Source organism: Moschus berezovskii, chromosome 24 (genome assembly GCF_049115385.1).
Source record: "Moschus berezovskii isolate FMDL1 chromosome 24, NW_MosBer_1.0, whole genome shotgun sequence".
NCBI lineage: Eukaryota > Metazoa > Chordata > Mammalia > Artiodactyla > Moschidae > Moschus > Moschus berezovskii.
Window position 1 is genome coordinate 56149033 of NC_142483.1, and position 25471 is coordinate 56174503.

At 46.5% G+C, this 25471-nt stretch overlaps 1 protein-coding gene across 2 annotated transcripts in view; it reads left to right on the plus strand.

Moving 5' to 3' along the window:
• The window catches only part of GADL1 (GAD like acidic amino acid decarboxylase 1), a 380197-nt gene that overhangs the window by 18228 nt on the left and 336498 nt on the right, over positions 1-25471 (plus strand). The window contains exon 2 of one of the 2 annotated variants that reach the window (XM_088831973.1): positions 17182-17345. The exons of the other annotated variant lie outside the window; for it this stretch is intronic. The gene's annotated coding sequence lies outside the window, so the exon portion shown is untranslated. The remainder of the gene's footprint in view (positions 1-17181; positions 17346-25471) is intronic. 2 annotated transcript variants of the gene reach the window in all.

Genomic DNA, 25471 nt, shown 5'->3' on the forward strand with positions numbered 1-25471 from the left:
TCCAATGAACACTCAGGACTGATCTCCTTTAGGATGGACTGGTTGGATCTCCTTGCAGTCCAAGGGACTCTCAAGAGTCTTCTCCAGCACCACAGTTCAAAAGCATTAATTCTTCAGCAGTCAACTTTCTTTATAGTCCAACTCTCACATCCATACGTGACCACTGGAAAAACCATAGCCTTGACTAGATGGACCTTTGTTGGCAAAGTAGTGTCTCTGCTTTTTAATATGCTATCTAGGTTGGTCATAACTTTCCTTCCAAGGAGTAAGCATCTTTTAATTTCATGGCTGCAGTCACCATCTGCAGTGATTTTTGAGCCCCCAAAAATAAAGTCAGCCACTGTTTCCACGTTTCCCCATCTATTTCCCATGAAGTGATGGGACCGGATGCCATGATTTTAGTTTCCTGAATGTTGAGCTTTAAGCCAACTTTTTCACTCTCCTCTTTCACTTTCATCAACAGGCTCTTTAGTTCTTCACTTTCTGCCATAAGGGTGGTGTCATCTGCATATCTGAGGTTATTGATATTTCTCCTGGCAATCTTGATTCCATCTTGTGCTTCTTCCAGCCCAGCGTTCCTCATGATGTACTCTGCATAGAAGTTAAATAAGCAGGGTGACAATATACAGCCTTGACGTACTCCTTTTCCTATTTGGAACCAGTCTGTTGTTTCATGTCTAGTTCTAACTGTTGCTTCCTGACCTGCATACAGAGTTCTCAAGAGGTAGGTCAGGTGGTCTGAAATTCCCATCTCTTTCAGAATTTTCCCCAGTTTATTATGATCCACACAGTCAAAGGCTTTGGCATAGTCAATAAAGCAGTAATAGATGTTTTTCTGGAACTCTCTTGCTTTTTCGATGATCCAGCGGATGTTGGCAATTTGATCTCTGGTTCCTCTGCCTTTTCTAAAACCAGCTTAAACATCTGGAAGTTCACAGTTCACATATTGTTGAAGCCTGGCTTGGATTAGGTATGTTTATCCCAGCTATTCTTTATGTTTCAGTGGTTAACGGGATTGTTTCCTTAATTTCTCTTTCTGATGTTTCATTATTAGTGTGTAGGAATGCAAGGGGTTTCCGTGTGTGAATTTTATATTCTGTGACTTTACTATATTCGTTGAATAGCTCTAGTAGTTTTTCTGGTGGGATCTTTAGGGTTTTTAATGCATATTATCATATCATCTGCAAACAGTGAGACTTCTTTTCCAATATGGATTCCTTTTTTTTTTTCTTTTTCTTCTCTGATTGCCATAGCTGGGACTTCCAAAATTATGTTGATTAATAGTGGTTAGAGTGAGGACCCTTGTCTTTTTCCTGATCGTAGAGGAAATGCTTTCAGTTTTTCACTCTTGAGAATAATGTTTGCTGTAGGTTTGTCATATATAGCCCCTTTATTATTTTGAGGTAGGTTTCTTCTGTGCCTACTTTCTGGAGAACTTTTATCATAAATGGTGTTGAATTTTGTCAAAAGTTTTCTGTGCATCTATTGAGATGATCATGCAGTTTTTATCTTCCCATTTGTTAATATGGTATATCAGATTGATTGATTTGAGTATATTGAAGACTCCTTGCATGCCTGGGATAAAGCCCAGTTGATTGTGATAGAGGATCGTTTTAATGTGTTGTTGGATTTTGTTTGGTAGAATTTTGTTTAGAATTTTTGCATCTATGTTCATCAGTGATACTGGCCTGTAGTTTTCTTTTTTTGTGTTATATTTTGTTGTGGTATCAGGGTGACGGTAGTCTCAGAATGAGTTCAGGAATGTTCCTTCCTCTGCAATTTTCCGAAAGAGTTTGAGCAGGATAGGTGTTAGCTCTTCTGTAAACTTTTGGTACTATTTGCTTGTGAAGTCATCTGACCTTGGGCTTTTGTTTGTTGGAAGATTTTTTATTAGAGTTCCAATTTCCATGCTTGTGATTAGTCTGTTCATGTTTCCTATTTCTTCCTGGTTCCTTTTTGGGAGGTTATTATCATTTTGAGTTATAGTTTTGTTCGAGTATATGCCCAGGAGTGGGATTGTGGGGTTATATGGTTAGTTTTCTGAGGACACTCCATATTGTCCTCCATAGGGGCTGCACCAACTTACATTCCCACCAACAATGTGGAAGGATTTCCTTCTCTCCATCCCCTCTCCAGCACTTGTTATTTGTAGACTTTTTGCTGATGGGTCTTCTGAGGTGGTACTTCACTGTAGTTGATTTGTGTTTCTCTAATAATTAGTAATGTCGAGCATCTTCTCATGTGCCTATTGGCCATCTGTATATTTTCTTTGGAGAAATGTCTGTTTAGGTCTTCTCCCCATTTTTCAATTGGGTTGTTTGGTTTTTTTATTGAATTAGGCAAAAGTTTTTATTTCTCTCCTAATGTAGCTATCAGGTTTCAGGTGAAAGCCTTGCTCCCTAAAATCTCAGGTACCCATTCTCCTTCTGTTTGTTCTGTTGTTCTGACAGGGCAGAATTTCATTCCCAAGTTAACCTCATGATTCAGTATGGCTCATTATGTATGCATTACATTTATCAAGAAGGAAGAAGGAATGAAGAAGAAGTCAAAGTATATGTTTCAGTTGTCTTTTAAGAAGATTCCTAAAAGTTACATGTAATGCTTTACTCACATCCCTTTAGCCCAGATTTAATTGCACAACCATGTTTAGGGGAGCTTGAAAATATGTATTTTTATACTAGAACTCTTGAGCTCAGCTAGAAGTTGGCATATGTATTCCTATGGAAGAATGGGAGAATGGCTATAGGGGAACTAACCATTTCTTCATTCTTCTTTATTTATTCATATTATTTAGAAATGTGGAAGCAAATTCCAGAAATAGTATCTGAATTTACTGAAATTAGTTACTGGCTGGAGAATGAGCCTTTTGGACAGGGAATAGTGGTACATGTTATTGCTGTATTTTGTTACAAATTTTTAGTACTGTTATCACTAACTTCTGAAAATTATGTGCATGTATTATGTTGATAAAATAAATAAGTTAAAAGAAATCATAGTATCTCTGACACGTGGATGTGCCAGAAGCCTATGCAGGGTGAGAGTACATTTCTCCATTTTGCCTTATATTTCTCCCTGCTCATTTCTAAAGTTACAGTGAACCTGGTGTTTTTAAGCTTCTTCACAAAGTGAAAAATTATTATTCCAAATTGCAGAGGGACAGTAATTGTGTTTGTAAGTTCTCCCTTCTGTCTACCCCATTTTTCTTGTTGTTATATAAATACAAAGAAAATCTACCCAGTGGACAATAAAAGCAATAGTGATGAGTAAGCCAGGGACATGACTCAGAAGCTTAAGGCAGGTTTGTTTACTTCTGGGGTGTTAGATGTCTCTTTTTGAAAAGCCGGGTGTCTTTCTACTATCACTTTCCTCTTAATTCATAGCCTTTTAAAGTGTGAGAAACAGTGAAGCTTAATCTGGAGATTCTGATTTTGATCAGCTCAGCTAACAGCTCATGCCAAATCTTATCCTCTTCACTTCTCCCTTTTCAAATTCATATACACTCGTGACTTAGAGAATGTCCAGCCAATTTCAGCCTCCTTGTCCCTGTGAATGGAAGTGCATTTCACAGAGGCTCAACTCATCTGCCATGTGAAAATGATCCACAGCCACAGAAGAAAAGAAAACGCTGAGCTGAGACAAACACAGAACCAGTGCTGAGTAGGAGCCTGAAGGATAATGATCAAACTGATCATCAATATTATTATTATTAGCTTGTGGAATAATAATGAAATTGAGGTTCAGTTTGCTGTAGTTTGACTTGCTTTTGTATAGGTCTTTTCTGATACTTGACAGTTGTACAAGGCAGATATCATCATCGTTCCCCCAACTCTTGAGATGTCATATCTACACCTGGGGTTAGCAGTGAATCAGTGGGGTTTGGGTTTCAACTCAGGATTGTATGACTTTAAAGCCTATGCCCTTTGAATAGCACCCAACTCTGAATTTGTGGTGGCCACCTCATCCTGGGTCCAAAAGTCCAGCGTTTTCTGAGCATCTCCTTTATTTTAAGCACCTTACTCGGTTCAGTGAAGAGCACAGAGCTGGACCACGTGGAAAGCACTCTGTAGAGTCATATCAGCTTGATACAAAAATCCCAGCTACAAATGCAAGCTCATGCATAGTAATTTGCCCAGGGCATCTTAAATCTTGCCTGTTTCCCAGAATGATTATTGACGCTACTCCCTTTCACTCTCCTGATTGCCCTGGTTTGAGTGATGAACTGTATGTGGCTGTTGCAGCACGTGTTGGCCATGCCCCATCTGTATCCTGTCACTCTCACCGTCCCGGCATTCACACTGGGTTTCTAGCTTCCAGCACCTGCATTGCTTTCATGTGGAGCTTTCTCTTGCCACTGGTCTTGCTCGTAGGCTGGAGGTGCTAGGGCGCCAGCTCCAGGTGGAGCAGCTCTCCAGCAATGACTGACTCTCCAGTTGGTGTATCAGTGCACCAGCTCCCTCCCTCTGGCTGGAATAACCGAGGTGTGTGTCCTGTCCTGGCTAGCCCATCCCCACAGGACTGAGCTCCAACTGCTCCGACAGTAACTGGCTTGATCTGCACCTTTTATTGGCTGCTCTTCCTTCCTGTCCCTCTTTTCCACTCCACTGTAGCCTTTCCTCGGAGAAGGCAATGGCAAGCCACTCCAGTACTCTTGCCTAGAAAATCCCATGGCTGGAGGAGCCTGGTAGGCTGCAGTCTGTGGGGTCGCTAAGGGTCAGACACGACTGAGCGACTTCACTTTCACTTTTCACTTTCACACATTGGAGAGGGAAATGGCAACCCACTCCAGTGTTCTTGCCTGGAGAATCCCAGGGACAGGGGAGCCTGGTAGGCTTCCGTCTATGGGGTCACACAGAGTCGGACACGACTGAAGTGACTTAGCAGCAGCAGCAGCAGTAGCCTTTCCTGTAGCTTTCAAATACGGTATTTGCCTTCAGATTCTTGTCTGAGCATTTCCTTTTGGCTGTAATTCAAACAAAAACAGCCATGTTATCTACAGTAACATCAGGGTTGGTGGTTTGTCTTCAAGTCCAGTGTTCAAGGGTGAAGTGAGACTTGAACTTGACCCAGACGTTTGGATGTGATTTAAGTAAGAGCATGTGGAGGGGATGACAACACAGGTGAAGTGGTTAGATGTTCCGGGGAAGCAGGTGATGGAAAGGGTACAACCAGGGCTGGACTTTGGTTCTGTGAGCCGAGGCCTAGGTCACTGGGGATCAGAGAGCTGCCTGCGCTGTTTGAGCAGGACACACTGCTTTTGGAAGCCAGGTCTGGCAGGGAGCAGGCAGATTGGATGAGCAGGGCGAGAGCTGAGCCAGAGAAGCCTGTAGGAGAGTGTCTCTGTGACCCGAATAGGAGGCAACACTGAACCCAGAGCACAGGGGCAACACGGTGGAAAGGGTGATGATGAGTCCCTTCGAAGAAGAATCTGTTTTATTTAGTGGCTGACCAGCCACGAAGGTCAAAGCACTGGATGAGTCAATGGTGGCAGCTCTGTGGGCCCACTGCCCTCAGCTGTGAGCGGCAGGGGTGACAGGCCAGTGCTGAGGAGCCCAGTGCCCTGAAATGCTAGCAGCTATGGTGAGTGCCCACTGAATGGTGGCTGCAATATAGAATGTGCTTGCTCGCTCAGGTGCTTCAGCCGTGTCTGACTTTCTGACCTGTGGATTGCAGCCCACCAGGCTCCTCTCTCACTGGGATTCTTCAGGCAAGAATACTGGAGTGGGTCGCCATGCCCTCCTCCAGGGGATCTTCCCAACCCAGGGACTGAGCCTAAGTCTCCGGCATTGCAGGCAGATTCTTTACAGTCTGAGTCACCAGGGAAGTATAGTCTAGCGTGTACTTTGCTTTCATTAGAAGACCCAGTGGTGAAGAGCTCAAGCCGGGGTCAGACTGAACAGGGTTCTTAGCCCTGTTTCTCAGGGAAATGGTCTTGAGTTTGATAACCTCCTGAGCCTCACTTCCTCAGTGTTTAAAGAGTGTTTCCTTTGTTCTGGCATTTCGAGGACCTGATGAGATAATGCCTAGGAGAGGTTGTCATGGAGTGACACCCCAGCCTGCTCAGAAAATGATGCTGTGAGGGAGGGAAATGAATTTTCCTTTGACTCCTCTAGGTTCTTGGCTGAGTTTTCTCCCCCCCCGCCTCCCAATAATAAAAGGGTAATTATCAGGAGAAAGCAAATTTAAATTTAATTTTGTAATTAAAATGACTGAACTTGGCCGAATCCCTCCCCGCCCCAGCAATATAAGGTCTGAAGAAGTGACCAAGGCAGGCGGCTTTTATACTTTTTAGATAAAGAGACAACCTGTGAGGAATTGAAGGATAAAAACATTCAGGTTTGGAATAGTGAAATGATAAAGAAGTGACAGAGTTTGTTTATACAGCCTCTTCGCCCTGAATCCTCTCTGGTGACAGGGAGGGTGCCTTTCACATGGGAGGTTTTATTTCCTGCTGTTGACCAGAAAAGATGCACCATGTGAGAGTTGTGAATTGAGTTTTATTTGGGGCAAAATGAGGACTGCAGCCCGGGAGATAGCACCTCAGATAGCCCTGAGCAACTGCTCCAAAGAGGCAGTCAGGGAAGGTCAAATATAAGATTTTGGTGAAGGGGGAGTTCAATGCAATCACACCCTTACTTTTACAAGAGGATTTTTGCTAGATATAAGAGCTAATGTCACCAGGAAGGGATTTAGTGATTCTCTAGGTACAAAGAGATGCAAGGATTGTGATCATGAAATCAGTTCCTGAAAGTATCTATCTAAAGCTATGTTCTACCAGATTCCCTGGAGCACAGATTTCCCAGGCAAGGATACTGCAGTGGATTGCTGTCTCCTTCCTCAAGGGGTCTTTCTGACACAGGGATTGAATCCGCATGCCCTATATCAGCAGGCAGATTCTTTACCACTGAGCCACAGGGAAGCCCAAATGTTCCTTACTGAAGGGTAACTTCTACGCAGTTTTCAGCACTTCACTTGTGTCTGCTGTTTCTTAAAAATGATCAGCCTAGCCAGTGGTTAAGAATCTGTCTTGCAATGCAAGTGATACCAGTTCGATCCCTGGTCTAGGAAGATCCCACATGCCTCAGAGCAACTAAGCAAGCTGAAACTCCTGAAACCCATGAGCCTAGAGCCTGTGCTCCACAAGAGAAGTCATCCCCACAAGAAGCCTGCACACCCCTGCTTGCTGCAAATAGAGAAAAGCTGTGTGCAACAACAAAGGCCCATCACAGCCCCCCTCCCCAAAATGATCAGCCTAAAATCATCCTATTAACACAGAGATGCATTTTAGGGACTTCCCTGGTAGTCCAGTAGTTAAAACTTTGCACTCACAACGCAGGGGGACCAGGTTTGATCCCTGGTCAGGGAACTAGATCCCTCATGCTACAACTCAGCATAGCTAAACAAGTAAGTAAATATTTTTCGGAAAAAAGCCAAAAGAAAGGTACACACTTTGGGTGGTATTTCTGCCCCCCTTGAATATCTCTGTCTCTCTCTCTGAGGCCCAGAGGCAGATAGTACTCTTCCGGATTCCGTGGGAGACTCAGCATTAAGACTGTGTATGAAAAAATAGTCTTCTTAGCTCCAGATAATCTTTTCATCTCTAGGCAGCTGCAATATTTTGGACTTTCTATTCTATACTTTCTGCCAGAGATCATATTCCATTTCATGGGTGACTGTAGGTCAATAAACAGTTTTATATTTTTGCTCTTCAAAGGCTCCAAACACCATTCATTTCAAATATAAGCCGCCACCCACCTCGACTCCTTTCCAGGCTCTGTCTTTACTGTGAAAATGCTCTCCCCACACAGAGCCCAGTGGGGAGGGTGGCAACTGGAGAACCTCTAACACAGACCTGAGCTAAACAGACACATTGTCCTTCCGGGAACCACGACAGAGGAGGGAACCCCCTCTGCTCTGTTCTGAAGGCAGTGCTGGCTGAGTCTTCCAAATCAGTGCTTCATAGAGTGGTTGTTTAGTTTGGAAGGTCTCTAGATGGACTCAGATGGGCCAGCTGGCATTTTTCCTGACCTTTCTGGGTGGGCCTGAGGTGTTCGGTCCGTGAGGACCGTTCCTGCGGTCAGCTCCCTGGGCTGCCCACCCCACCTCATGCCTGTGATGGCGCCCTTGCCCGGCTGCTGCTGCTCACACTGCAGTGGTTCCAGTGAGACTGCACGTGGCTCCTGGGCCCATGCTCTTCTCTGGTCCTCAGAGATGGCCCCGTGTGGGAGCTCAGACTGACCTGCTGCGACTCGAGTCTCAGAGGCCCAAACTCTGGGACTTCTGATGCTCCACCTAAACCCCTCAGTGCTGGAAAGGACTCTGCTAGATCTCAACATCAAAATAGCAAAACCCTGAGGAAACCACTCATTGCTGGGACTTGGTCCCTCAGCTGAGCTGGGGAACTGGGGCTTTCAGTAGTCCACCGTGTCTGGCCTCTCCAGAGACGAGCACACTCCTGCAGAGGACGCGGCAGCCTGGGGTGGGGAGTGGGGGGTTTCCAGGCAGAGGATGAGAAGTTTGGAGAGAATGAGATGTACATCTTTTAATAAAGGCTGAAGTGTTAAGTTGCAAAAGATTAAAAAAAAATCTTTTTCGTTCATTTGGGTGCCAGCAGTGGGTAATTATAAAATGGAATAATTTGAGGATTAGGTTTCCTTCTTTAGAAATTATTGGAAAGCTACTGACCATAGAGGCACACTTTGGCCAGGGGAGCACAGGAGGTCACCTTGCAGCGGCATTTGACCTAAGTCAATAAGGTATTGAGGTAACCTTTTGGGTTTCCCAGGTGGCGCTAGTGGTAAAGAACCTGCCTGCCAATACAGGAGTTTTAAGAGATGCAGGTTTAGTCCCTGAGTCGGGAAGATCCCCTGGAGAAGGGGTTGGCAACCCACTCCAGTATTCTTGCCTGGGGAGCCCCATGGACAGAGCAGCATGGTGGGCTACAGTCCATAGTATTGCGGTCAGACATGACTGAAGCGACTGAGCACAGCACAGCATTTACTGACTCCTGGTGCCCCTGCATCCCTTCACGAGGCTGACGTGCCCAGCCCAGCTGCTGTGGATGATGGTTGCTCGTGGCCCACAGCTGCCCCGCTTCCCTAGAGACAGTCTTTCCCTGGCCGATGCTGTCGCACCCAGAGACGGTGGGTGATCACACCTCCCTGCCCCTCTCCACCCCTACCCAGCGGTCCACAGTGATCAGTGACTGTCAGCAAGCATCTAAAGCCTGGCCCCCACTGCCAGGCAGGACAGACCCCCACTGCCAGGCAGGACAGGCCCCCACTGCCAGGCAGGACTGCTCGGCTTGACTTTGCAGAGTTCACAGTGGGGTTGATTGAAAAAACCCGCATCTTTGTTAGACTTTTCATCTGCCTTATCCTGAATCCCTCGTTCCCATGCAGGTTTCACCTGAGAACATTCCCTCACTAAATCACACGCCCAAGAATCCCTGTGTCAGGCTGTGCTGCTGCAGAACACAGCCTGAGACTCTGGCTTATCCAGGAGGTGAGCAGAGAGCTGGTTGGCTTCGTTATCAGAGTATGAAGGGACCACCTTCCTCGCTTCCCCCCACGATGCTCTCTGAGCAGATGCCAGCTTAACTGCAGGCACAAAGAAGCTCCTTCTAGAATGAGGCTCTCTTAGTTGCCTGAATATGGTCCTTTTACATAAAAAATTAAAAGCAAAAATTCTTCACTGTCTATGCTTTGGATTTCAGTTGGACTTTTTCATAAAAAAATGCTTACTCAGTACAGCCTGGGATTCTTAGAAGTTTCCTGCTAATGAGAAAGTGTCTCTCCTCCCCACAGTACTCTTACACAATGATCTAACTGCTCTAGAAAATTACAATTCTGATGTTCACTCATGTGTTTCAATTCTTTCTGCCAACATTATGACTTTGAAACTCTTGAGTTCCTCTTGGAGCTAATTATCATAATTTCTGTAAGTGGATTAGAATGCCCTTTCCTTTCTGAAAAAAATCTGTTCATATAAATGTTCCAAAAAAGGGACGCTTTGGATTTCATTTTTTAGGACTTTTGTGGAGTGGTTTGATCTGAGTGCCTGAATGGGGACTCATAACAGAAATGGGTAAGGGTAGAGAAGTGGCCATCCCTGGTGTGTTTTGTCTGCTCTGTATTATTCTGTCTCCCGGCCGAAAGGGAATGTCTGGGCTTGGGTTCTTCAAGTCATACCCTGAGATACTTATACTAAAAAAAATTATTCATGTCCCATACAATACTTAGGGCATGCTTACACTATAAAAAATTGGTTCTTTATCTGAAATGTAAATTTAACTGGGTGTCCTGCGTCTTTCTGGCAGTCTCAGACTCAGCACCTTCAGCCCAGGGCTTATGAAAACGTGATAGGAACTGCTCTGCACTCGTGTGTCAGTAACCCAGCCCCACTGCGCCTCCCGACTGTACAGTGAGACTGCTGGGGAGGGGACAGTCTTCAGTGGCAGCCTTGTGGAGAGGGTCATGGGGAGTGAGAGGGTCCCCCTCTCTCCACACAGAGTAGGGAGGAGGGCTGTGTTTTTCTGTCCAAAGCAAAGAAGGAATTGCGTTCTTGAGCACACTTGTTTAGGGTGGAGGTATTGCCCTGTGATATAAAGAGATGTTTATTCCCAGGTGGTTACTGCTTGGGCAGTAGCCTTGCCGATGAGCCCCTGTGCCCACCAAGCAGGGGACACAGAGCCTAGAGGCGCAGGGAAGCTTGTGGTACTTCTGTCATTTGGCAGAGAGGAGCTGTTTTAGAGGAGATGTGACACAGGGTACCTGCACTTAGCCTGGTGTCCTGATACACCAGCCTGGGGCTGCCTGCCTGGCGAGGGACCCTGGCAGCAGAAGCCATGAGGCTTTTGGGCAGCACTCTAGGAGGGTGGAGATGCTGCTGGACCCCCACTTCAGGGAACTGCGGGGTTGTGAGAAACCTCATGGCTCTGCAGAGAAGTCACCCCCATGTTTGTAAGCACAGGGAGGCCTGACACAGTGTCTTGAGGGCCAGAAGATGAAGGCCAGAGGAGCCGCCACGGCCAACAAGGAGAGGTGGGTCTCTGAGGTCAGGGAGGTGATGATGTTCTGCTCCTCTTCCTGCCCTCTCCTTCTGGTTTTCAATCCAGGAATCTCAGAAGAGGTAGAACCTAGGAGGGTGGGAGGTTGACTGTATGAAGCATGACCTCTGCCCAGACATGTGCTCTCTGCCTTCAGCCACAAATCCAGTGCAGAGTGGGAGGTGGAGAGCTTGGAAGTGCACGCGAGATTGAAATTTAAGACTGGTTCAGGCCACCTTTAATAATGAAAATTGACTAAATGGTTTGGAATCTCCCCAAGATGTTGTTAAGAGACAGAAAATGTGGATTTGATAAAGCAGGGATAAAAATAGAGATGGGAAAAAAATAGAACATTTTATGTCTACACTCTGATGAGAAAAGGCACTCAATAAACCAATCCCATAGCAAAGTAGAATCCAGGAAGTGTATAATTTCCCTGGTGATGAGACAGCTGGACTCCCAGACCGGCCACCAGGGAGGGGATACAGTTTGATTGCCCTCGTCTGTCCATGAGGTGAAGACGCACCCCTGCCACACTGGAGAAGTCCCAAGAATTCTCCTTCCTGAAGACACACAGGTAAGCCCAGCCAGCACCCAGGAAACGGGGAGGGAGGAGCCCCCTGGGACCCACACCCTCAGACCGAGATGAGGTCTGGATCTCAGTTTGAAAGTATGCGAGTGACAATTGTATAAACGTGGGTGACTGTTAAAATGCGAGAGCAAATGCTTTCTCATAACCCATAAGAATTTTAAGTTGGTAAATGGGACCAGTTATCATTCAAATCATCTTTCTTTGACATTAGAAGTTTTCCAGCTTAGATCTAACACAGCCCTGAGTATATGTACATATAAATACCTGCACGTAAAAATGCAGCTAGTTGGAGGAGGTCTGCGATTCTCTTAGAGTTCTGATTGCATCCCCATGAATAAAAGTTCTTTGCTGGAAACTCCTTCGACAGCTGTGCTGATGATGTATGAGGCAGGGCTGGGCCCAGTTCACATTTCCAGGCTTGCATTTGCCCTGCGGGGCTCAGCAAGCTCAGAACTTGCATATGTTGGTGAAATGGGAGCCCAGACACATGGTTGCTGCTTGGAAGTGGATCTGATTAAGGAGCAGGCTTTTCTTTTCCAGCGTCAGTTCCAGTCCTGTCTTCTAAGCACCACTTTCTTCAGTCCCTTTTCACCAGACCTAATGCATTGCTTTTCTTGCTGCAGAAGCTGTCAGAAACCTTTTTCTTTCTTACTAATCTGTGCTTTTTTACAAGCATGGATAATAATATTCTTATTGATCTTGCAAATCTGAGCTTGCCATGACTAGTGCCTTCCCACCTACCATAATCACTGAAGGCACACGGGCTGTCATAAGTTTGCAAAATTTGAGAGAAAGAGCCAGGATTTTACAGTCTTAGTTGGACTGAGTATTGAGGTTGAAAGCAAGGTTAGCAAAATTCTTTTATCTTTTTTTTCTGGCTGGTTTTGTTAGGTAGGGTAATTTTTAGCAAAGGATTGTCATTAAATGACTTCTATCTTTTGTGGCCTCGTGCCCTTGAGAAAATTATTTAACCTTTTTGTACCTTAGTTGTATCATATTTAAAGAGGATAATAATAGTGTCTGCTGCTGCTGCTGCTGCTGCTAAGTTGCTTCAGTCGTGTCCGACTCTGTGCGACCCCATAGACGGCAGCCCACCAGGCTCCCCCATCCCTGGGATTCTCCAGGCAAGAACACCGGAGTGGGTTGCCATTTCCTTCTCCAATGCGTGAAAGTCAAAGTGAAATTGAAGTTGCTCAGTCGTGTCCGACTAGTAGCGACCCCATGGACTGCAGCCGACCAGGCTCCTCCGTCCATGGGATTTTCCAGGCAAGAGTACTGGAGTGGGGTGCCATTGCCTTCTCCAATAATAGTGTCCACCTAATATTAAATGGCTTTTTATCGGTCTGCATGGACAGAGGAGCCTGGTGAGCTACTGTCCATGGGATCACAAAGAGTCAGACATGACTGAAGTGACATAGCACACACTCATATTTGAGTGTAAGGGTTTCCCTGGTGGCTCAGTGGTAACAGAATCTGCCTGCCAGTGCAGGAAGTACGGATTTAATCTCTGGGTTGGAAGATCCCCTGGAGAAGGAAATGGCAGCTCATTCCAGTATTCTTGCTTGGGAAATCCCATGGACAGAGGAGCCTGGCGGGCTCCAGGCTGAGGTTCACAAATTAGCAACTAAACAACAATCGAGGTTACATAGGTCTAGATATAGCTCCGGAGAAGGCAAAGGCAACCCACTCCAGTACTCTTGCCTAGAAAATCCCATGGACAGAGGAGCCTGATAGACTGCAGTCCATGGGGTCGCTAAGAGTCGGACAGGACTGAGCGACTTCACTTTCCCTTTTCACTTTCACACATTGGAGAAGGAAATGGCAATCAACTCCAGCGTTCTTGCCTTTAGAATCCCAGGGATGGGGGAGCCTGGTGGGCTGCTGTCTATGGGGTCGCACAGAGTCAGACACGACTGAAGCGACTTAGCAGCAGCAGCAGCAGATATAGCTCCAGAGAAGGCAATGGCAAGCCATTCCAGTACTCTTGCCTGGAAAATCCCATGGACGGAGGAGCCTGGTCGGCTGCAGTCCATGGGGTCGCTACTAGTCGGACACGACTGAGCGACTTCACTTTCACCTTTGACTTTCACACATTGGAGAAGGAAATGGCAACCCACTCCGGTGTTCTTGCCTGGAGAATCCCAGGGACAGCGGAGCCTGGTCGGCTGCTATCTATGGGGTCACACAGAGTCGGACACGACTGAAGTGACTTAGCAGCAGATACAGCTCCAGAAGTACAGATGCAGTTAGAACCTTAGATTTAATCCTCGCACACAGAAAACTCTTAATATTACTATTACTACCACGTATGATTATGAGTTTCCAAGATAAGAGGCAGCGTTGTGTAATGGAAAGAGTGCACGTAGGTTTTGGAGGCAATGACTTCTCAAGGCACGGCTCTGTCACTTGCTGCCAGACCTTGGTCACAGTGAATGACCCCTCTGAGCCTCAGCGGCTGCAGCGCCAAATGGGCCTTTGGTGCAGAGGATTCAGTAAGGACAGTGCGGGGTGAATAGGATAATGTGTGCAGAGTACGCGGTGCGCAGCCGTTCTCGGTGTGTGTCAGCTCCCGCCTCCACGTTTAGAGGCTGGGATGGTGTCGCGCTGTGAATGTCTCTGCCTGTCTCTTTGTCCTGATGTTCCCCCATCTCCTCCCTCGGTTTGAGAAGGTAAGATGCACAATTGCCCGGCACTCAGGCCCACCTGGCTGTCCTCTGTGCAGGGATGATCATGCACCGACACCCAGCCATGGAGCTGAACCTGACGTTGTCTTCCAGCACCAGCCGAGTCTGGCGAATTAGCCGAGTGAGCACGCGTGCCCGGGTGAACATGTGAGAGGGGCCCTTTCTCCCTCTCAGGACCTCCAAGTGGGGGGCCAGTTCGGGCCAAGGCCACACCTGAGTCCGCGAGGTCTGAGCTCAGGGATCTTTCGACTGGAGGGAGCACCCGGGCGGCCTGGAGGCGAGCGGCTCCCGCGCATGCTCTCTGCTCGAGGAGCCGGGGCCGGGGGAGCGGGTGTCCGGCCGCCTCGTGTCCCCCGCTCTCCCCTGCACCCCGGCTACGCACTGCAGTCACCCAGGGAGCTTTGGCAAGTCTCCATGCCCAGGCTGCCCCCAGCGCGATCACATCTGAATTTACCGAAGACAGCGCGTAATTCTGACGCATGGTTACGATGGGGCACAGCCACCCTTGGCTGCTCCACGTGGACCTCCACACTCAGGGAAGCGCTTTCATAATCACAGTGCCCCATAAGGGAACTGCTCTTTCTGTTAACGTGTGATAACTGTTCTTGCTGTTTGTGCTACGAACCTATTCTTTAAATTCTAATACATTTTACTGAGGTACTGGTTTACATAGAATTAAAAAAGCACGTAGTTTAAGTGTAAGTTCAATGAATTTTGGCAAATACACACCTACACTGAAGAGTGGCAGAGGATGCCTCCCCAAAATTTGCCACTTTGGCCTAAGGATGGAGTGAAAGGCACTTGAATAACAGCAAAGGCAAGAAAAACACTCTGATCCTCCTTCTTTTTCTCAAAAGTAGGAGATCAAATTCCCATGTGAAAGATGTCCTTCTGTTACCAGCTAGGGTTCTTGTCCTCCTGAGTCAATGGGAATTGATCAGAAACCAGACCAGAAATTCAGGCAAGGCTTTACTGGGGCCCCTGCTGCAGCAGAGGGGTGAGAATAAGTTACAGGTTCCTTTGTTCACTTGCTGCATGAGGGGGAGGTGAGCTAGTTCATTATTGGGGTGAGGGAAGGGGTGTGTCCAGGGGTCGGGCTGGAGGGGTGGCTTGCCCAGCCCTTGTTAAATCATTTCAGTCACGTCCTACTCTTTGTGACCCCATGGACTGTAGCCCACCAGACTCCTCCGTCCATGGAATTCTCCAGGCAAGAATGCTGGAGTGGGTGGCCATACCCTCCTCCAGGAGATCTTCCTGACCCAGGCCTTAGATGGTGTTGTGTGCAGGGGGATTGCCTGGTACCCTGCTTTTGCACCCAACCCCCTGCTTTTGCTCCAGGCACTTCCAAATGGCTGTTGGGGTTTTTGGTCTCCTTGTGTCTTTTGTCCAGAATCTGCCCCAACTGCGTGTGCGTGCAGTTATTCTTCGTGCCATACAGTTTCTTTGTGTTCTGTTGCTTAAGGAGAGGTATGAGGAGAGCTGTGTCCAGGTGCAAGCATTTCAGCCCTGCAGCAAAGGGCTGAATCCCAGCCTGTCTCACTTCCTGTAGGATGAGACCTCTATAAAACAGACCTTGTTAAAATTATTCTTACTGTCCCCTAGCTTCCCCACATAATTTAGTTACTTTCCCACTTTGCCTCTCTTGTTCAACCTGCTATAAGAGCCTGTCGTTTGTGCCATTTCTTTGGTCTTCATTTCTTACAAGGGCTCCCACGTCATGTGAAATTTATAATAATTTGTCTGCTTTTCTCCTGTTAATCTGTCTCTGACGTCAGTATAATTTTCGGGGCTAGCCAAAAGCCCCTGAGAGGGTAGAATTAAAAATTCACCTTCCCTGCCACACTCGTGTAATCAGCACTGCCGTCAAGGCACACATTTACATCACACCAGAAAGTGGCCCTGTGCCCCTTTGCAGCCAGCCCCCTGCCCCTGCAGTCCTGGCCAGGAAACTTGGGTTTGACCCCATCGTCTGAAGTTCGAGTCAGGAGTGTACAGTGGGTACTGTTTGTGTCTGCAGTCTTGCTCCGCAGACTTTCTGAGACTCATCCATGTCTTTGTCTCTAACAATAAACAGTTCACACGTATATATTTTCACTGCTAAGCTGTCATCCATGCTGTGACTATTTCACCGCTTCTCGCTCATTCACCTCTTGGTGAACATGCACAAACCTAATTTTGGAGTCAGTTTTTTGGTTGTAATTCTCTCCCCACATTTCCTCTCATTTCATTTTACAGTGAAAACAGCAAAGCTGATGTTTCACCAGAGCCAGCAGTTTTCTGTGAATTCCCGGGTTAGGCTCAGGCAGTGTACTCAGTGGTGGCAAGGCACATGGTCAGCTCTCTCCCTGGTGTACAGTGGGCTCACCCGGCCTCACCATCTGTGTCCCTGAGTGCCCAGGGCGAGCCCTTGGCTTCTGTGAGCAACTCAGGGGTGCCGATTCTGGGCTGCTACTTATTCCATCATAATCAAGCTCAATTATTCACTAAGAGCTTAAGTGACTCATTTCATAATCTTTCTTTGTCTTCCTACACTTAACTTCTGCATTTTATGACATCCCAACAGACTGGACATGTCCAGTTATATAGCTGTTTCATAAAGCCATTAAAATATCTCTAAGCTGCCAATTTATACCCCCGAGTTAGTTTTATAAGTAGGCTGGTCACACAAATACACATATTATATATGCATATATGAGAAGTACATTATACATATATAAACTTTTCAAGATTAGGAAATCCAGGCTTTGCCAAGAAAATCTCTTTTAAACGTTTTTACTGGCTGCGTATGTATCTCTTGAGTAGTTGACAGTATTCTGTAAAGTTAAACTTATACTCACCATATGATCTGTTTATCCCTCCAGACCTATATGTGAATGATTACAGAAGCTTTCTTTGTAATTGTCAAACACTGGAAATGACTTGGAGGTCCTTCAGCTGGCAAACGGGTGACAGACTATGGTCTAATCATACCGTGGAGTTCTGCTAGGCGAGAGAAAGGAGCGCACCGTGGAACAAGCAAGTGTGGGTGAGTCTTTATGTGTATTGTGCTGAGTGGAAGAGGCCTGATGTGGTCAGTCCTCCCTATTGGGGTTCTTTGTCCATGGACACAAAGTGCCCACTGTATGATATCACTGTACATGAGGGATTTCAGCATCCACAGATATGGTATCTGCCAGTATCCTGGGGGGCTTCCCAGGTAGCTCAGTGGTAAAGAATCTGCCTGCCAATGCAGGAGACGCAAGAGACGTGGGTTCAATCCCTGGGTCGGGAAAATCCCCTGGAGGAGGAAATAGCAACCCACTCCAGGATTCCTGCCAGAAATCCCATGGACAGAGTAGCTTGGCGGGCTACCGACCCTGGGGTCGCAGAGAGTCAGACATGACTGAACACACACACACAGAGGCTCCTGGGACCAATCTCCTGTAGACATCAAGTGAGGACTGTATGCAATCTCATTACATGACAGTCTAGATTAGATAAAACAGGAGGATCAGAGGACAAATTAGTAGTGGCCAGGGTTTAAACGATGGGTGTGTTTGAATGTAGGGGGAGGTATGGAGGAATATTTGGAGGTGAGGAAACTGGTATGTCGATTGTGGTGATTGTTATACAATTCTAGGAATTTGTCAAAAGGCATAGAATTGTATATTCCCTGGAGAAGTGGATTTTTCTGCATGCAGCTTTGAAAAATAAATTTTTAAATGGCAGCCTAAATTGGTCTTTTTCCCTCAGCCACATCCTAACCACACAGCTTGCCCAAGTCTTGTCATTAATTCTGTAGAAGCAGGAAACTGGGACAGGGGAGGGAGAGAGAACAGTCAAGTCCTAAGTCGCTGGCTTAGCAGGAGTGCCACTGTGTACTGTCTCTCATGGGGGTTTTATGAGGGTGAGGTGGGCCTGGGTATCCGCCCGTAGGGTATGTGCTGAGTGTGCTGCCCTGGGTCTTTTTGAGGAGGTAGGAAAGAGAATTCAAGACTGCAAGGTGGAGAGAGAGGGCAGGCACAGAATGTGAGCCTTTGATGTGACAGGAGAAGTGAGTCTGCCGTGAGTGTGGCTGGACTGTTTTTCTGCCACTCATCCGTGAGGATATCAGTCAGGGAAGAATACCTTAGTAGCAAGAGGCTTTGGGTTCTGACAGTATGAAAGGGACTTTGAACAGACGAGAAAAGGAAAAATAATGATCCAGTAGTTTCTAGCTTGTCACTGGCAGAAGCAATGGCAGGGTGACAGCAATGGATTAATCAGAATATAGGCCACAGATAAAGAAAAACAAAGGGTGGTTAGTTTTCTGTTTGTCTAGATTCCTATTAAGCACCCAAGTAGAGAGACCCTGTATGCAATTAAAATCCAGATTTGTGGTTTAGAGGAGGATTGGGCGAGGGGGGAGATGCAGAATGGCTTAACTTTGAGCATCAAGCCATTATGACAGACTTCAGGTGGGAACAACCTGCCTTGTCTCAGCCACACTGACCCTAGTCTCTGCCACTTCCTGCCCTCCGCTGTGCTCCTTCTTAGTACCAGACCGGAGAGCCCAGGGCCCTGGTCAGAGGCCTGGGACACAAGACGGTTCTGTGGCAACTGCTCTTCCTTTACAACTCTCTCTGTGGTCACCTTTCTCCTTTTTTGCCAGATTGAATATATGAAGTTTTAAAATAGATTGGACTTTTTAAGTGGTCAAACAATTGAAAAGCTTAGAATCTGTCCAAGGTCAGCAACAGCAAGGGAGAGTCAACAGGTAATGGCCAAAGAGAATGACTTGGGAAAAATCACAGTTTCCCACTTGTGCCTGGCCAAGTGCAGAGTGTTCAGCAGGTGTGCTTTGGCAGAGAGTTTCATGTCAAGTGCCTTGAGAACACGCAAGTCGTAGCAGCTAAGAAGTAGCCCTCCTTTCTACTGCCCCCAGTTTAGAACACCTTTGTGCCCTGGGATCCAGTCCCGGATATAGAGCATGTATCATTGGCCAAGGGAAGTTGCAGGATCGATTCCCCCTGGGAACATTTTGGAGACAGTATGTCGGGGCTCTAAACCAGATTTGCCTTTGACTTTTAGGACACAAGATAATACATGGATGATGTTTGTTTACCCAGCAAGTGTCAGTTTTGTAATGAGTTCAGATGCATTGCATGCCCACAGTGCTATCTTTGGCTATACCCTGGCTATGGAATTCCCAGAACCATGTAAGAAGGGATCATGATAAGAAGGTAAAAACAAAGTGAAAAGATAAAGTAACTACCCCATGCTATATAGCTAGTAATATCATTTTTGGACTTTTTCTTACTTTACAAACTGCATTGCTCTACAGACTAAGAGAAGTAAAGCCTCAGATCTCCTTTATCAACTTGTTTAAAACAACACTGACAATAACGTTTCCTTTCATCTGCTACCACCTCTGATCTGCCCCCTCGCCTCACTTCCTTTCATCATGTCTCCCGGCAGAGGGAAGCTGAAGCTAAGGTCTTCTTCGGGGTCTAGATACAAAGGTTCTCACCAGATGGCCAGGAACTGAGGCAGTTTGCTGTTGAGCCTCCAATAAAATGGACGTTTTTACATTCAGGGTAGATGCCTCCCTTCAACATCAGAGTGACACTCAGCTGCTGGCGTGCTCAGGGGACGGGAGCCACACAAGAATCAGGATGAGAGAGTGGTTGACACGCATCTCCTGTCTCTCACTGACCCTGGGGTCGGCACTGTACACTCAGAGTTCACAGTTCACAGTCCTAGTAACCTGTGAGTCCCAGCCTGAGGGCTGCCTCTGATGGGGGAGCTCAGCCTGTCCTGGGGGAGATGTGTGTGTCTAGAATCCCATGCCAGAGAGCCGCCCTCTGTCAGTTATGGATGGATGTTGCAGGATAGATACCCCAACTGTTGCATCCCTTGTGCAAGACCCTCTGAAAGGTCTTACCCAGTCTCCCTGAGGAGCCCTGAGGGACTGTGCACCATCTGTTCAGAAATATCCTACTCATGAATGCATCCCCTGTCCCTGCCTTTTCTTCCCTTTCCCACTTGCCTGCCCCTACCAGTGCTTCCTGGGAAAACCTCCAAACCAACCACGTGCATCCAGTCCTTATCTCAGCATCTGCTTAGTGGGCATTCACCCCAAGACACATTCACTGGATAGAATGGAGGGAATTGCCATGTTGTGAAATTGTTTTTTGTCTCTTCTGTTCTCAGTCTTTGAATGTGTCATCGTATGTGTTAAACATGCAAATAGGGAGACTCTACTGTCTAAACAAAAGCTTGTTTTATTAGTTGCAAGTTATGTTTCCCTTCTGAATTTGTCATTTGTGTTACTCGAGAGACACACTAGGACATCTGCATGACCCTGCACACACCAGGCAATTTCCCCTCTGCTTTTGTTCTTAAATACCTTTCTGTGATAATAACCTCTTTCTATTTACCTGGTCCCAGGAAGCTATTTCAAATGGTTTAAAAGTCTCAAATGGGGATTGTGTGCTCTGTCCTTCCAGCCATTACCATGGCTTAGTGGAGATGGCAGAGCAGCCGGTGGGGCTGTTTGTCCCAAGCGCTGAGCACTGCAGCAGACAGGCGGTCATGGGAAAGGGTGCAGAATGATGCAGCCTCTGTGGGCATGGTGGAGTTCCACTTTTTTACAGGGGTGACAGGCAGAGCTGTGTCCCGAGAATAAAAAGGAGAGCAGACTATCTTCAGAGAAGCATTGTTTGTGGGTGTGTATGTGTGTGTGTGTGGTATCCGGGAGTGTGATCATGGGCACTCACATTTGCGATGGAGAGAGGGAGAAGCAAGCCCTGTGATTTCTTTGAGCAAAATATCCAAACACTGGCCATGATCTCTCGTAGTCTGGGGCTCCCTGTCTACCTGTCATCTATCTACCTTTGAGGGTTCTGTGATTCTCTTTCCCAGGTTCCCTGTTTCCTCATTTTCCTCCTCAATAATTAAAGACTGTGTGAAACATAGTGAAGTTAGCAGTCAGGAAGACTACAATTTCTAATGATTCTTATTCTTTTAAGTCATGAATTTATTTCTCCAACTTTCGTGTGAAGGGAGCCATAATAGCAGCCCCCTACTAAGATGTCCACATCCTGACCCCTGGGACCAGCAAATGTCACCTTATGTGGCAACAGGGACTTTACTGGTATGATCAAGGGTCTTGAAAGGGAGTTCAGTTAGTCATGTCCGACTCTTTGTGACCCCATGGACTGTGGCACGCCAGGCTTTCATGTCCATCACCAACTCCTGGAGCTTGCTCAAACTCATGTCCATCAAGTCGGTGATGCCATCCAACCATCTCATCCTCTGTCGTCCCCTTCTCTTCCTACCCTCAATCTTTCCCAGCATCAGGGTCTTTTCCAAACAGTTAGTTCTTCACATCAGGTGGCCAAAGTATTGGAGCTTCAGCTTCAGCATCATTCCAGTGAATCTTCAGGGTCGATCTCCTTTAGGCTGGACTGGTTTGATCTCCTAGCAGTCCAGGGGACTCTAAAGAATCTTCTCCAACACCACAGTTCAAAAACATCAACTGTTCAGCGCTCATACGGCAGATTATACAGGTGGGTCCTGAATGTAATCAGAATATCCTGTAGGAGAAAAAAAGCAGAGATTTCACTGCAGGAGAGGAACAGAAAGCGGAGACTGGTGTGAGTGAGCCCAAGCCCGGCAGTGCAGCAGGCGGAGCAGCTGGAAGAGGCGAGGTGTGCACTCGCCCTCGAGCCTCTGCAGGGAGCCAGTCCTGGGAACACCTTGATTTCAGCCTTGCAAGACTCATTTTTTCCTTATTTATTGGTAATTGAAGGATAATTGCAGTATTGTGTTGGTTTCTGCCATACGTCAGCATGGGTCATTCATATGTAGACACGTGTCTCCACCCTCTCGAACCTCCCTCCCCACCTCTGCCCTCTAGATTGTCCCAGAGCCCTGGTTTGAGGTCACCGAGTCATGCAAAATTCCTACTGGCTGTCTCTTTTACATGTTAGTGTACATATTTCCATGCTGCCCTCTCCGTGAGTCCTACCTGCTCCTCCCCCCTGCCCCCTGTGTCCATAAGTCTGTTCTCTATGGCAAGACTCATTTTGAACTTGAGAACTCAAGAATTCTAAGAGAATAAGTGTGTCATTTAAAGTCACTAAGTTGTAGTAATTTGTTAGCAGCAACAGGAGATGAATACAGAGCCCCTAAACTGCCTGGGAGTTGTGCCAGAGACTGATGGGCTGTCGTGGGAGTTGTCCAGAGGATTCATGTTCTTGCCCTGGTTTCTGCTTGTGCATCCCTGTCACTTACAACATGTGAGAGCTTATGGTCTTACTTGCTGACATGGCCAGCATGACAAAGGCTGGATGCCTGGTTGGCTAAGGGCGACTGGATGCCAAGGGAAAAGTGACTTCATTGCTCACCCATGTGAGTAGTGATGGGTTGTGTAACAGCTGACCTGGTCTGGCCAGGGAGCCCCTGGTGATGACATGCGATGTAGACAATCCACCTCCAAGGCACGCAAGCTGAGGGACCTAACTGAGGGTGTTTGTCCAGAGTCTCTCCAGTCATCCTCTGCTGGCAGTTACTGGATTCCCACATGCGAGTGAGCGCTGTATGAAGGCTAAGTGTTGTCGGTCGGGTGGGCATGGAGAACACGACGCTGGGTAAAACTTGGCTGGCTCTCTCCCACACTATTTAGAGTCTCTTCCTGCTCTAACTCTTTTTTTTTAAGTAATTAATTTATTTTTTATTGGAGGCAAATTATTTTACAATATTATATTGGTTGGTTTTGCCATACATTGACATGAATTCGCCCCGGATTTACATAAGTTCCCCCTCCTGAACCCCTCTCTCACCTCCCTCCTCCCTTTATCCTCCCTCTGGGTCATCCCCGCACGCCACCTGCTCTAACTCTTTTCTGAAACACAGTGACAGCCACTGATTATGCGGGGAAATTCAGCATGTGCTGAGAACCTTATATGTTGTCTGAATTAATATGACAATCTATTAGGAGAATATTCCTGAGTCCTGTTTTATAGACAAATAAGTCTCCAATTCAAGGGATTAGATCTGATAGACAGAGTGCCTGAAGAACTGTGGATGGAGGTTCATGACATTCTACCAAAGGCAGTGATCAAGGCAATCTCCAAGAAAAAGAAATGCAAAAAGGCAAAATGGTTGTCTGACGAGGCCTTACAACTAGCTGAGAAGAGAAGTGAAAAGCAAAGGAGAAAAGGAAAGATATAAGCAGCAGAATGCAGAGTTTCAGAGAATAGCAAGGAGAGATAAGAAAGCCTTTCTCAGCGATCAATGCAAAGAAATAGAGGAAAAAGCAGAATGGGAAAGACTAGAGATTTCTTCAAGAAAATTAGAGATACCAAGGGAACATTTCATGCAAACATGTGCTCGATATAGGACAGAAATGGTATGGACCTAACAGAAGCAGAAGATATTAAGAAGAGGTGGCAAGAATACACAGAAGAACTATACAAAAAAGATCTTCATGACCCAGATAATCACGATGGTGTGATCACTCACCTAGAGCCAGACATCCTGGAATGGGAAGTTAAGTGGGGCTTAGGAAGCATCACTACGAACAAAGCTAGTGGAGGTGATGGAATTCCAGTTGAGCTATTTCAAATCCTGAAAGATGATGCTGTGAAAGTGCTGCACTCAATATGCCAGCAAATCTGGAAAACTCAGCAGTGGCCACAGGACTGGAAAAGATCAGTTTTCGTTCCAATCCCAAAGAATGTTCGAACTGTTGCACAATTGCACTCATCTCACATGCTAGCAAAGTAATGCTCAAAATTCTCCAAGTCAGGCTTCAACAGTATGTGAACCATGAAATTCCATATATTCAAGCTGGTTTTAGAAAAGGCAGAGGAACCAGAGATCAAATTGCCAACATCTGCTGGATCATTTAAAAAGCAAGAGAGTTCCAGAAAAACATCTATTTCTCCTTTATTGACTATGCCAATGCTTTTGACTGTGCGGATCACAACAAACTGTGGAAAATTCTGAAAGAGATGGGAATACCCCCTGATATGTCTCCTGAGAAATGTGTATGCTTATCAAGAAGCAACAGTTAGAACTGGACATGGAACAACAGACTGTTTCCAAATAGGAAAAGAAGTACATCAAGGCTGTATATTGTCACCCTGCTTATTTAACTTATATGCAGAGTACATCATGAGGAACGCTGGGCTGGAAGAAGCACAAGCTGGAATCAAGATTGCTGGGAGAAATATCAATAACCTCAGATATGCAGATGACACCACCCTTATGGCAGATAGTGAAGAAGAACTAAAGAGCCTCTTGATGAAAGTGAAAGAGGAGAGTGAAAAGTTTAGTGTAAAAATCAACATTCAGAAAACTAAGATCATGGCATCTGGTCCCATCACTTCATGGCAAATAGATGGGGAAACAATGGAAATAGTGGCAGACTTTATTTTGGGGGGCTCCAAAATCACTGCAGATGGTGACTGCAGCCATGAAATTGAAAGATACTTGCTCCTTGGAAGAAAAACTGTGACCAACCTAGACAGCATATTAAAAGGTCCATCGAGTCAAAGCTACGGTTTTTCCAATAGTCATGTATGGATGTGAGAGTTGGACTATAAAGAAAGCTGAATGCCAGAGAATTGATGCTTTTAACTGTGGTGTTGGAGAAGACTCTTGAGAGTCTCTTGGACATCAAGGAGATCCAACCAGTCCATTCTAAAGGAGATCAGTCCTGAATATTCATTGGAAGGACTGATGCTGAAGCTGAAACTCCAATCCTTTGGCCACCTGATGTGAAGAACTGACTCATTGGGAAAGACCCTGATGCTGGGAAAGATTGAAGGCAGGAGAAGAAGGGGACAACAGAGGATGAGATGGTTGGATGGCATCACCGACATGATGGACGTGAGTTTGTGTAAACTCCGGGAGTTGGTGATGGACAGGGAGGCCTGCTGTGCTACAGTTCATGGGGTCACAAAGAGTCAGACATGACTGAGTGACTAAACTGAACTGAGGCTCCAACTGTTTGAGCACAATGCCTGGATCACACAGCTGGGAAGTGCTAGAGCCAGGTCCGATCCTGGGACTCTGACACACAGAAACCCATTCTGACGTGCTGCACCCCTCTGCAGGCTCCAGCACCCTGAAACGACAGGGGTGTCCTTCCTTCTCTGCTTCCTTCCTTTCTCACTCTGTCAG